The sequence below is a fragment of the Protopterus annectens genome, chromosome 8.part0 (assembly GCF_019279795.1).
Source record: "Protopterus annectens isolate FY-2018-M chromosome 8.part0, PAN1.0, whole genome shotgun sequence".
NCBI classification, from domain to species: domain Eukaryota; kingdom Metazoa; phylum Chordata; order Ceratodontiformes; family Protopteridae; genus Protopterus; species Protopterus annectens.
The window spans coordinates 118,637,799-118,652,798 of NC_056741.1; positions in this window are offsets into that span (position 1 = coordinate 118,637,799).

The following is a 15,000-nucleotide window of genomic DNA, read 5'->3' on the forward strand; positions in this document are numbered from 1 at the left end:
ACCCTTTTTTCCAAAAACCCCACAAATTTTCCTGACCCCCCCCCCGCGGTATGTACCTCCCATGACAGTTACAGATATGGAAGGACACAGACATATGCAAGTAACTGTGTCAATGCACTCAAATACCACAGAGCGTACACAGACTACCTACATAGAGGTTACCACTGCTGAATATACATAGTTCGGTCACACCCATGACAGTTATCTAACAACCATGGTAACACCTCCAACATCCACAACACAAATTACCTATGTCTGTCATCCTTGTCACTGTAGTATAGAGCACATGGTGGAGGTACAGGACCATACCCACAGATACGACATACCCTGTAGTAGACCACACAGAATTAAGAAGCAAGGTTCCCCATGAGTAGATGTCAGTCATACCCCTGCTGAATGTTATGCAGATAGGTAATATGCCATATGAGTCACCCTGTGTAACTGTTTGTAAGGAGCAGGTACGATCATAACACATGTGTCACAAGGGGCAGGGTAGCATAACAGTATGCTGCTGTAGGCCCAGGACCAAAAGCACACTACCTACCTAAGACACAATGCACACCCATGAACACATTGCAAATGGAATATGTGAGGTGGAATAGGTGTGCTAGTGACTAGGTGCATGTTGTGTACTGGTGTGATTGCTCACCATGACTGTCTGTCTGTCATGGTAGTGTGTGTCCTTGGTGTGAGGCCAGAGACAGGTGTGTGAGGTATTGCGATCAACGCATACTACATTGCCATATGTTGTGCTGTGTTACCCTGTATGTCACTGTGGTGTAGGTAGGGTTATGGCAAGTAAGAGTAGTGTGCATTACCAGTGAAATATGTAACGTGCATTGTGTGCAGTGCATGGGCTGATAATGTTCCCCATACAGTACCTTGATACAAAACCCCAGTGTGAGGTTGTGTATTGTACCTGAAACAGTGTGTTGACTGCTACAGTATACCAGTCTGTCGTATGGAGTGTGCCAGGTACTGTTGCACAGTTGTCAGATGAGCACTGATATCTGGTCATTTACATGTGTATCCCCCAATAGACAGACAGATGCTATATATGGTGCTTAAGTTATATCACTGCAGTTGAGTATTATGTGTATTATGTGTGCCATAGTTTGCTGACAGATATTGCTGACATATTTTCCTTCTCCTTTTCAGGGCTTTGGTTCACCAGTGGAACCCTGTCTACTCCGCTGCAGAGGAGGAGGAGATACACCAAAGCCTGGTGCGGGATTTCGCTGTACTCTTTTCCCGCACCAGCCAGAACCAGCAGGAGAGGGCTGCACTGTGGCAAGACCTGGTCCGTCGGGTAAATGACATAGGCACACATAACCGGACATATGAGCAGATACGCCATCACTGCAGTGATTTAATTAGAAATGTCCGTCAGCGTGCATCGGATATCCACAGGCAGCAGCTTGCCACAGTTGGTGGGGGTAGCTAGATATCCCCCCCCTCACCAGACTGGAGGGACTACTCCTAAGTGTTGTGGCTCCAGCACAACAGCAACAGCAGCAGCATACATGTGTAATGATGGAGGCTGGAGCCACACAGCAGCAGGACACGGAGTGTGCAGGTAACATGCCATGTGTATACTTGACCATTCTGTACACTGTTAGGTTATGCATGTGTGAGGTGTGTCCTCGTTTTGTAGCTGTAATCTTGGTAATTATTGTGCAAGAGTGATATTCTCAATATCTGCAGTACACCTGTGGAAGCTAACTGTTGCACTACTGAACTGTATCATGCCCACAGTATCAATGGCACAGTTGTGCCCACTGACAATGAATGTCTCTTTTCTGCAGGTCCTTCTGGTGTAACAGCAAGGCAGCCTATCCATGCTGGTGAGTGTGTAATACCATTACCTTCAATACTCTTTGTACTAATAGTAATAATAGGCTGAAGCAGTAGTGCAATGTGTTTGATTGCAGGTGTGTTTGTGTCTGTGGGTTGATATCTCATATACTGAGGTGTGTGCATGTGTGCATGTGCCCATGTGCCCATGTGCACATGTGTGCATGTGTGCATGTGCCCATGTGTGCATGTGTGCATCAGTGGTGACATTGTGTACACATTGTAAACTGTGTTTCCTGTCTTACTCCCACAGGTTCTGGTGCTGCTCTGGTGTCGTGCAGCAGGGAACCTGAGTCAGCTGCTGTGGATAGTGATAATGATGATACCTGTGTAATGGCACAGGTAGGTGTGACAGGGTCCGTCATTGGTCAGCCAATTGACACTACACAGCTGTCGACCCCATCAATGCGCACAGTCATCCTGCCAATACATCCTTTGTCACCAATGTCCCTAGGTGATGGACAGGATACAGTGGGCATTGACAAGGGTAATGTGGTACCGGTGGCACATGCATCCCCTCACAGCAGCCATGGCCAGGGTCCTGACACAGTACCACACAGGCAGATGTCCATGGGTTCTCGTGGGAGCATCCATGAGCGTACCGCCCCTGTCAGACGTGCCCACAGAGGTCTTTTAACCTCAGCTATGTTTTGGGCTGTAATGCAGGCACAGTCACGTATGGAATGGTACACCAGACAGGGTCTGAGGGAGCTGAGAGCATGTCGCACACCCATGAGTGACAGTATGCGTGATGTTGCTGCTGCCATCCGCAACTTTACCGAGGTCACTGACAGACATTGGGGGGACACATTAGATCTGTTCCACAACTACATGTCCATGAGCCAGGGAAATGGTGGACGGTTGAGGCATCAACGTGGCTGTATGCCAGCAACAGCAGCAGCTGGCAGCCGTCGCAGACGACAACAGGCCCACGGCCGCTCACAGAGTGCCAGCAGCAGCTCCAGCAATGCTGGGTCTGTGCTGTCATCAGACCGCCCCAGGAGACCACGTGCATGTAGCGCTGGACAGTCCCAACAGGGACCTGTCTCCAGTCGCCAACCACCTGCTTCTGATGACAGTACCCAGTCTGGCTTAGTACCTGATACGGTCCGTAGCACCCCTGCCAGGCACAGGTACCGTGTCCGTGGCCACGGACAGTGATCTGTATGACCTGGCAGGTACATTCTGTGGCTGTCCACAAACACCTGTATATGGCAGCCATGAGGTGGGACTGTGTGCATTCATACACACATGCAAAGTGATAACACCTAGGGCTACCGCATACACGCACACACTGCATCAGCATTGCCCCATCTTGTACTGCTGTCCCTCACCAACACACACACACAGACATGTCAATTGGTTGTATCAGTGCAGACTCAGGCATACCAGGTACACACCCTGTACATATGATGAAACTGTGCCATCTCCTGCAATCTGTAAAATCGGTGCAGGAACAGGTTAACATGGTGCTGATGCACAGGGTGAGTACATAGACATATTGTAATAGTATGATGTTGGCAACAGTACAGTGTAATGATAGCATTGTGGGTATATACCAGCATGCCTGATGCAGTTACAGTATGAATGTCATTGTATTGTTTTGTACACCCATAGTAATTACCACAGTGTTCTGTCTGCACATCTTTGCATACTGGTGGTGAGGCTGTGAAGGGATGGCCACCTACATAGGTAGCACAGGGGATACAACAATGTACATATTGATACTCAATGATGGCCATGTCAGCTGCGAGTTGCATGCTGTCCACACACGACTGTGCAATGCAGATGTTTCAGGATGTTGATATCTGTGCAGTACTACACAACAGGTTCAAGGCTCACAAGAGCACACTAGCACTACAAGGTCACACCTCATACCATGCATGACAGCACCAAAACACAGAACTAACTATGAAAGGAGGGAGGGTGTCCATACATGTCAAGGATACTGTAGTGCCAGGACAGATAGCATACATCATACTAAGTCTGGAACTGCTGAGTGAGGGCTCAGTGTCTGTTATTTGACATGTGTATTATTACAGGTATGAGCACTTGGGTATCAGGCCAGTTATTCAACACTACGAAGGTACGTGGTCTATACACTTGTGTGGGGTGCGGATGGGCCCAGCCCGTCTGACCTTTGAATGTCTGGGTACTGGCTTATAGTGCCTGCATATATGCACTGTTACCTACTGGAAGTCGTACACCTTGTTTGTTGTAGCATAGTCTACATACAGGCCTGCTGACTGTAGCTTTGTTTCTATGCATGTTTGCCTGTTATGTTCCTGAAACACTGATTCCACCTGCAGTGCAGATATACAGTGCCTCTGTGGATCCCTAGTGACATCTGTGTTGCTTACTGTACTGATGTCCATGTGTCACTTGACAGAACATCACTGTTTGTCCTGTTTGCATGTAGCTTGCCTGTAACACATTGCATATGACTTACCTCACATTTGCTCAAGACAGCATTCATATATGCCAACACTAACAAATCAGGAGCACTACACCCTCACATAGTCACCTTGAGTACCTTGTTCCCCATTGGCCCTATGTGTCATTACTTAGTATGGGAGTCACAATGCTATGGTAGCATGTGCAAAGGTCACCTGTCGATCTACTCTCAGGTCCAGTTGGTGAATCTGTGAGTCATGTGGCAATGTTACAGCTGCCTCATGTACACAGACAACCCTCACCCCTTCCCATACACGTACAACACATGTGAGAGATGCTACCACATAGCCAAACTGGGGGCTAAGCTCTGTTTACACAGCACTGGCATTCCCTGTCAGGTGGAGTGGGATACTACAGTGAATACAGTACCAGTCTCCCATAGACCTGCCACGACTGCAATCCAAACACAGAAACACACAGGAACATTATTGGGCTCTCAGAATAGCATCCTGCCTGAGCAGCTGCCACCTGCAAAGCAGACACACAAGCAAACGTTAAGCCAGAGCAGAGCACATGCAACACATAGCTCACAAAGCCTGTGTACCAAACAGTCACAGGCCATACGGCTAGACAACACACCTGCTACAGTTGTATGAGGTACCTCTATTGTCACGTACACTGAGGTCCTGCTCCCAGGCTGAACAAGGTGACGGTCACGCTGAGCTGCCCGTCGGGCACTATGATCCACCACATAACACAAACATACCGGTCACTCCAAGGCATATAGAAGTATGACTCAGTCATTGTCTGTGCCAATGTGGATGACCTCTGACGCACCTCCCTGGACTACATGTTAGGGGACATAGAGGGGCTCTCTGAGCTTGTGGCACAGGCTGGTATGACCCTGGCCTTGAGTAGCATCTCACCCTCATCATGAATGCTGCCACAATATGTAGACAGGATCATCAGTTTCTGCAATTAATGTATCTTTCAGTGACATTCAAAGGGGATCCAATGCCTTTCAGTGTGGGATTACATGCTGGGCAAGCCATATTGCTTTGCTTGGGACAGCTTGCACCTGTCACCCATGGGCCGTTGTATATTGGCAGAGGCTGTTGCTACACACATAGTGCCTTTGTATGCAAGGCTGACATTACATAGCCACCTACACAGGTATCACACGGGATAGGACACTAATAGCAATGCTACTCAACAGCAGCAGTGTAAACCTCAAGATGCATGCAGTGGAAACTGTCCTTAGCATGGGGTACAGCAATATCCGTGCAGTAACAGACTCCTGGTACAAGGCTCCCAGGTGCACACCATCAGTGCCAGGTCATTCCCGATACCATGCTTGTCATCCCCTACACATGCACCAAACCAGAACAGGGAGGATGTATCCAAAGGCACCTCAGATACACACACCCCCAGGATGGTGGCGCTTCACAAAGCATCAGAGCCTCTCCATGTGCAACACACAGTGGGTTAGACTGCCTTCAGGTTCATAGCCTGGCACACACCACACTCCCATACCCAGGAAACCCACTTGGCCTTCCTGACAACACTGGGAATATGACGGTCTCTACACACACCATTATATGGTTGTACTGCGACTACCCTAACATACAGTGTGAGCATTATTCTAGCTGCAAGTCCCTATCTGAAGGGTTCTTATCATTCATTCCCTGCATTGCTATGGAACAATCTGTTACCACTCCCACAAGTGGTGACAACATGCTGCACCTGTTCATCACCAACATGTGGACTATATGCTCCAGACCAATCATGTATCCCTCGCTGGTGGGATGACACCATCTACAACCCACACTGTATAGTCACATACCACATGCAGTCCCTGCACAGAACACCACAGTCATACAGTTGTCTGATGCATATTCCATGTATTCACATGAGGGAGGCGTCGGACATTGGAACTTTTGCAGTTCACAGGTACATATGTGTAGGTGGCACACACATACATCATGTGTGCATTGACATTACTGATATAATGTATGTCATGCAATATTGGGAACAACACCCCACACACATTGACAAACTGTGTGACAAAAATACACATGGCATTTGTAGGATTTAAACCCCTACCTATGTTATGACACTTGTGAGAGACGCATTAGCAGAACGCGCTATTTGCATTACTGGGGGGATTGCTTTCTCCTGCTATACTTATAGGGTGCTGACATCATCAGTGTTTAGACAGTGGAATATGCAGCATGTGTTGTGTAGTAATAGTTGCCAAAAAGGACATTTCCCATACACATGGAATTGCACACACTACTCCCCCACACACATTTACACACACACTGGGCACTTGCAGCATTCAAACCCCTACCTAACTATGTTATGACACTTGTGAGAGACGCATTAGCAGAACGCGCTATTTGCATTACTGGGGGGATTGCTTTCTCCTGCTATACTTATAGGGTGCTGACATCATCAGTGTTTAGACAGTGGAATATGCAGCATGTGTTGTGTAGTAATAGTTGCCAAAAGGGACATTTCCCATACACCTGGAATTGCACACACTACTCCCCCACACACATGTACACACACACTGGGTACTTGCAGGATTCAAACCCCTACTTAACTATGTTATGACACTTGTGAGAGATGCATTAGCAGAGCGCACTATTTGCATTACTGGATGGATTGCTTTCTCCTGCTGTACTTATAGGGTGCTGACATCATCAGTGTTTAGACAGTGGAATATGCAGCATGTGTTGTGTAGTAATAGTTGCCAAAATGGACATTTCCCATACACTACTCTTCCACACACACACTGGGCACTTGCAGGATTCAAATCCCTACCTAACTATGTTATGACACTTGTTACAGACACAGTAGCGGAGTGCGCTATTCACATTACTGGCTATGATTTCTGCTCCTGACATATGTATAGTGTGCTGACATCATTATGGATGAAGAGGTATGTACATCTGTGACTATCCATCACTACAGGGGAGAGCATATCTATGCATTAACTTTGCACAGGCACAGTGGCCTACTGTACTGTGGAGGCAGATGCCAAATACACTGTGGATAGCCTTCTGTATTCCCCAGGGACAACAGTCAGGTATTGCACTCTATGGCCATATGTTTACCTGTCAGATGCAAGTATCTGTTGCTCATATACTGTTTGTGGGTCTTTATTGCCATAGCCTTCCCTGTCTCTATAAACAATGTGTGTACTGTGGGAGATGTTTGCATATGAGTGGGATCCAGTACTTTACTTATGTCTCTGTTGTAACTTCACTGTGTGCACTGGGCAGATGTCTGTATTGTGGGAGGTTCCTGTGTTAACACATAGAAATGCCAGATATGTGTGTGTAACTGCTGAACTGTGCCATGGCCTAAGTGTGTGAGCATGCCCAGTTCGCAGTTTGTATGGCTTCTTGACTGCCACATCTCATTTATCTAAGTGTGCGAGCATGCCCAGTGTGACCCTTCCTTATGTTTGGATTTGTGGACCACCACATTTGTGTTTGTGTGTGGACGCCATCTATATATCACATGTACAGTTGAGTGTTGGACATCAGGTTGTGTTCTTACTGCCCACCTGCTTTGTGTCTGAACCTAACAGGCATTATGCTGTGCCTGCAGGGTCGCCATGGGATAGTTTGCATACAGTTGTCATCATCCTTTCCTGCTGACCAAACAGTTGTATTGTTGTATAGTGTAGTGGTGCAGTACTTTCACTGTGGTGGACAGTATAATCGGTTTCAGTCCTATCACTGCTTGTAATATTTATAGTGAGCACACCAGATTGGTTGAGGGCCAGTTGTGCAGATATGACCATGTTGCATTTTGTTCAGATATGGACAGCATAGTACATGATTGTCCGACATTGTTAATGTATTCTACAACTTGTGTGGACAGTGACAAACAATGGCCATTTGCCCTAGTCCATTTGTAATGCTAGTCAGAGAGTGTTTGTCCTTCAACACACATTTACTGGTGTTTGCCATGACATATGTCACGGTTAGTGTGCTGTGCCTCTGTCTACCAGTGACATACAGGTGATATCCAGGGTACACCTACCATCTCCCATCCACTCATCATGATTCCTCTCGATGACAGTCACTGAGGGACTCCCTGGATATCCTGTAGTGGGAGTTTAGTCGTGAGTGGAGTGAGCTTCTGGGTTATGGACCACTCGGTACAGCATGTCCTGTTTATGTCTGTGCTGGGGTTCAGGCCTGTCAGCTGCATAGGTCACCAGCATTCAGTGTTTACATGGTGCCAAATGTCCATTGATACCAGGTTGGTCATGGCTCTATACATCAGGCACAGTTCACCTCCAGCCAGGCAGTATTGCACTGTGTGGAGCTGCAGTTTCTTTATTCAGGCGACACATGGCATCTGTTACAGCTTTGCGATCCTCCTGGTGGGATATTTCTGTGGTCTTTCCAGTTGCTGCAGGTGTCTGCTACGGTACATCCCTGAAGGGCCATTGTACACAATTGTGAGGCTGCTGATGGATGACTGGAGAGGCACATTGACCTACCCTAACCAAGCTGTGCTTACCTTCATGATTAGGTGGGTATATGGTATGTTTCTGTAACCACTACAGACACATGGTTGTCACATGCAGGATATCTATCACCTTGTGTCCCCAGGTCTCTTATTTCTCCTGATGTACTTACTGGGTTAACACCTATGTGGTAATTTCTGGCCATGTACTGTGTTTCCACAGGGGTTGACTATACACTATTCTGCATTTAGCTTGTTGACATGGCTGTGGCACTACTTGTGTGTTTCTATGTGTGCCTTTTGTAGGTTGCTTGTGTCAGCTGGAGAGTCCGATATGGTGGCCAGTTTGTAGTCCTCTGCAAACCCATTCAGACAGAGTCCGCCCATGTTGGCCGGTACCTATGTGACATATATAGCATACAAGAGAGGTCCCAGGACCATGCCTTGTGGGATGCCAGTTGTACCTGGTTTGCAGTCTGCCATGGCTACAGTATGTCTGCCAGGTCAGTTCTGTCCTTGAGCTGGTTTGAAACCCATCTACTTGCATAGGGGTTTATAGTTAGGCTGATGAGCTTATCTGTACTGCCAACTAGAGTATTGTATGGAAGGGTTTAGCAAGGTCCAGATAGGCTGTGTGATCAACATTCCCCACATCAGTGGGCTTGGTGCACGTTTCACATGAGTCAGACATGTGTAAGGGGCAGGATCTGCCCTATGACAGCCACACTGGGTAGGGTCCAATGTCTGTAGGTACCCAATCTCATTATTCATGGGATCCATGATCATCCTCTTCATTACTTTGCCAACCTAGATAGTCGGGGTTGAGGGGTGATAGTTTGCAGTATCCATTTAGGCCCCCCCTTTGTGGTGTGGGACCACTGTTGCTGTACACTGCTCTTTGGGTACATATCCTGTGGTAGGACTGATGGTGCACAGTAATGCTATTTGCTGTTCCATTCTTCTTACAGTACTTGTTGGACACAACCCAGGACACCATCTGGTACCATTGATGCTGTGTGCTGTGCTTTGTGGATGCTGGCTGTTACCTCAGCATCTGCAATGTCGGGGGGGCAGCACTCTCCTGGGATAGATATTTGGCAGTTAGGTGCTGGTGGGGAGGTTGGAAGGAATCTGTTCAGTAGGCTGTTGTCAATGTGTATGGGTTTGGTGTATTGTTTGTGATATTAGAGTGCTGCAGAGCATATCTGTGGATTATCACCATGGTTCCTACCATCAGGTAGGACAGCTGTGTGATACTCCTTTGTGTCCTTCACAATTTGTATCATCATAGATTCATAGGTTCATACTAGGCTATCTGCCCTGGCCTTGTTTGAGCATGGACAGACTGTGTGTGGGTCTCAACACCCCTTGCAATGTGCATATTATGCCCACGTAGGGTTTACTTTCCTAGATGTGACACAGAGATGGCCCCCAGTGTACACCTACTATCTCCCATGCACTACACCGGATTTCTCTTGTTGAGTTTGTGTGTGGAGCTCAGCCTATCATGGACTGGGATTCTGTTCCAGAGTGTCAGGAGCCTCTGGGTTATGGATCTGTCCCTCCAGCACATCCTATTAATCTATGTGTAGAGGTTCAGATATCTCACTATGGTGTGTCTGCTGGATTTGGGGTTTCTGCAGTGGAGCATGTCCATTCATTCTGGATTGGACATGGCCTTGTACATCAGGCATATATCACCTCTGACTGTGCAGTATGCTTCTGAATTGGGCTGTGGTTTCTTCAGCCAGGCTGCAGATGTCCGATGTTTGGACCCTTTATCCTGTTGGTGGGGTACATTTGGGGTCTTTCTGGCTGCTGCATGTGTAAGGTAAGGTACATCCGAACTGGAGCATTGTTGTCACGTATGGGCCTGATAAGGGAAGTGTATGGGGGCACAGTGACCTCTGTAGCTCTACATGTGCATCCTTTCATATTGAGCTGGGCAATATAGCAGGTCTTCCTGGCCACCTTGGCAATGTGAGTGTCACATGACAGGTTACCGTCCACTTGTGTCCCTAGGTCCATGATTACTTCTTCCATACATAATGGATTGCCACCTATGTCATACTTTGTGTGTGCCTTGTTTGGTATTCGTTGAGACATTCATACTCTGAAGTGTCTTCAGGAAGGCTGGCTGGGGTACCTGGGTTTGTGTGTGTGGTCTGTAGCAGGCTTCAAACAGGTACACAGTTTGAGACAGTGTTACTTGCCCATGGATAGTCCATGCTGCTGCTTGCTGTGGTACCAACCTGGGGGTGTGGTTATTCTTGATAATTACTGGTAGCCACACTACTATTGTCATGTGTTCCATGTTTTGGAGCTGTAGAGCATGGTATGAGGCATAACCTGGTAGTATTAGGGTGCTCTTCTGGGCCTTGCCCAGGTTTCTGTTACAGAACACATATTACCATTCTCCATGCTGTGGTGGGTTTGGTCTGCATGCACCTTGCAGGTTAGACTTCTGGCGTTGGGTAGCATTACGTCCAGGTTATTATCCCTTGTGCTACCTATGGTGGTGGGTTTGTGTTTCCAGACTTACCTATTCCAGGCACAGTGGGGGGTGACAACAGCCTTTGCCAGTATCTACACAGCCAGGTGTACTGGGTGCGTGCCATCCCTAGCAGGTGGGGCATCATGTCTTGCTTGGCATGTCAGCCCAGGCTGTCAGCCATGTGTTCCCCCTTGCTAACAGCAATACCTCAGCCAATTATTGTACTTGATCTTGTTGTCTTCATAGTGTGGCATCATGCTTGGTGAGGGTGAAATGTTAGGTTGGGTCTTCATGTTTGCATATACTAGATGGTGTTACATTGCTTAACACATGGCAATCATGCCTCAGGTGGTGCTGCAGGGCTGCCTCTGTCGGATGCACATACTACACTCCCTGTACATTTTTGAGAGCAGGTTGTGTCATGTTAGGCATCCCTGTTACTATACGAGTGAGTCAGAGAGGGGTATCATTCCCAGGGTTCCTACTGAGCCAGTGTATGTGCTATGCGTTGCCTCTTTGCCAAGGCCAGGGCATACTGGGCACGCCTCCTTCTGCCTACTGGGGCAGGCTCAGGTTGTTCATCCTCCGAGTCATGCTCTGCCTGTGATGGCCTTGGCAATGGTGGGGGGCTGTTTGTCCTGGCCCTATGCTGGTCCTGCTGCAGCAGTTTTTGCAGGATCATATTATGTAGCATAGCACATACCATGACAATTTGGGTACATGTAGTTGGTGAGTACTGCAAGGGTCCACCAGATGTGTCCAGGCACCGGAACCATGACTTGAGCAGCCCAAACACATGCTCTATTACCTTACGTGTTTGTGCGTGTGCCTCATTATGGTGTTCCTGTTCTGGTGTGTGTGCGTTTCTGATGGGTGTCATCAGCCACGACTCCAGTGCATAACCTGCATCCCCCACTAGATGACCATGTGGGATGTCCCCACTGGCAAATGTCTGGTACAGCTGCGTCAAATGCCAGATATGGGAATCATGGTAGCTCCCAGGGCAGCCAGCACACATTCATTATTATGCCCTGGGCATCACACACGACCTGGCAGTTGATGGAGGGGAAGCCCTTGTGGTTAATGCAGGCCCTACCCCGCTCACCGGCTGGTGCTTTGATGCGTATGTGCGTGCAGTCTATTGCACCCACTACCTCAGGGTATTCCGCTATTTGCTGGAAGAGACGCATATTGCTGGCCAATACCTCACGGGCATTGGGGAAATATACATGCTCACCGACATGTGCTGACATGGCATCCAGGAACTGGTGCAGTACCCTGGAGGCTGATGCCTGTGATATCCCCATCATATCACCAGTTGGTCTCTGGAAGGTACCTGTTGCTAGTATTCTTAGGCCAACACATACCTTGGTTTCCACTGGGATGGGTTCCCCTCTGTTGGTTCTGTGTGTGAGGCATGGCCCGCACAGCTCAACAATTTGCTGCAGGAGGTCTCTGTCCACTCTATAGCGCTCCACTATCTCCAGCTCATGTAACCCCTGGTAGGTGACCCTGGGCTTGTACACTCTTCTCCGTCTCCTCACTGTGAGTTGTCTGGCAGCATTTCCATTGTCACCACCCTCAGCAAGTCTCCTATGTCTCCTTATGACAGCTATGGCAGCCCCTAGCATGTTTGGTCTGAGTGCAGCTTTTTCAGTTTTCACTTCTACTAGCTTACTCATGTCTTGCAGTGTCTCTTGAGAGAAACATACTGCAATGCTGTTTGCAGTGTTTTAAGTGCTGGGCTGGGCTTGTATTCTGCCTGTGTAATTGCCTGCTTCTAATTATTTTCACCTGCTACCTCTATAAGTATTCCCTGCTAGTTTCCTAATATTTCTTCTGCTTCCTTTTCCTCTCTGTTTCCTCAGGAGGGAGCAGCGCGCATACCAGTGAAAACACGCTCACAGTGGCTACCATGTGTGCACACATGCTTACACAGACCAGAATCTGCTTATTTGGATTAAAACGCGTGCACACCAGCGCAAACAGGTCTACAGATCTTTAGACAGGCTCCTACATGCTTACTCTGCCTTACACGCGCGTACTCTGTCTTACTCGCGGCTCTCAGCGCGCACACGCGCGCATGCACGTACAGCAAGAAATGTTGGTGTTGGCCACAGTGTACACCTTCCATTTCTTGACTTTCCCATGCTTATCTGTTGACACTCCTCTTTTTATGCTGTGTGATTGACATCTTTCACATACCACTTTGCTCCAATGAGCTTGATTTCTTCCTGACATTCCCCCCTGTGATGTCACCTATCTCCTACTCTGTTACTCCCCCTTATCTAACTCTTACACTACACTGAATGTGCTCATTTGCTATTTGACAGCGTGATTCACTATCCTACCACTCATTTACATAGGACTGCCTACTAATGCTTAGTTACATGTCTTACACTCAGCTTCCCTGTTAGCAACCACTAGATGGTGGCCATGTTGTTTTTCATCTGCTAGTCCCTGCATTGCAATTCCATGCATTACATAAAACCCACATTTGTGGGTTTCAAACCTTTATTTTTCTGTTTTATATAGCGCAGCCCGTTTGCGCGGGGCTGCACTGCGTTTAAACCTCGCCGATCGCAGAAAAAAATATATTTTATTTCATGTTTGCATTGGGTTACCATGCCAATGGCCAGATATTTGGCCATTGGCATGCTGACTGCAACATTTGCACACTTTATTTGGAGCTGTCATGGCTCAGTTGTGTTATTTGCAGTAACGTACTCAGTTGTCAACTGAGTACATTTCTGCAACTAACACGACTCTTACACGGGCTGGTTTCAGCTTTGTGGATTGCTAATCTACCTCATTTGCATGCCTTTCGGCTGCAAGTGGGGTGATTAGCATATCCACGCCCTGCCAGTGTAAGAGTCATTTTAGCTGTCTCTTACATGGGATTTCGGGCTGTTCCTGGATCATGGAGTCTTACACGACTCTTAGACTCCGTGCAAGCCATTGTGAATCCTGCCCTATATCATTCATAGTATCATAGGAGGTTACTAGGCTATCAACCCAGAGGTCATTTCAAGCCTAGCCATTTCTTCCCAATATATTAGCAATGATACTCTAGTCAATACTCAGGATTACATTTAGTAATGAATGCCCATGTCCAGGAGGGTTGTGGGCGCTATCCACAGTAAGAATTAATGGTGCCCCATCCACTCATCCAGGTTCCTTTTGAACAGTGTCATAGAGATGTTGTACTTCACATTATAAATGTGATGTGGATGCAAACTGTCAACATGTAAGTAATGAGATGTCTGTGCCTTCTTTCTATAGATCTTTGTACCTACTATTCCATTCTGTATGTATATCTAAAAAAATAGCATCAGTTATTGAAGTTGTGGACTTAAATCTCAAAAAAAAAGTTGTAGAATGTAAATAAGTAATAAAACTATTTAAACTGTCCAGATCACCATTCCAAATAAGAAAAAATATAATCAACAAAATGTTTATAAAATTTTATAGAATTAAAATCCATGCTTTCTTTTTAAAAATGTACTCATCCTCCTATACTGAAAGTACAATATTTGCATAAGTGTTAGCAACTGGGGTATCCATTGCAACCCCTTTAATGTGATGATACTATTGCCTAACAAACAAAAATACATTATTACATAAAACTAAATCTAACAACAAGTATAACATCTTTATTTGTTTAGATGATATATCAGTAAACTGACATAAATGTTGGCTAATAGCTTGTATGCCATATTCATTAGGGATCATAGTGAATAAATAACATCAAGTGTTACTAATAATAAACT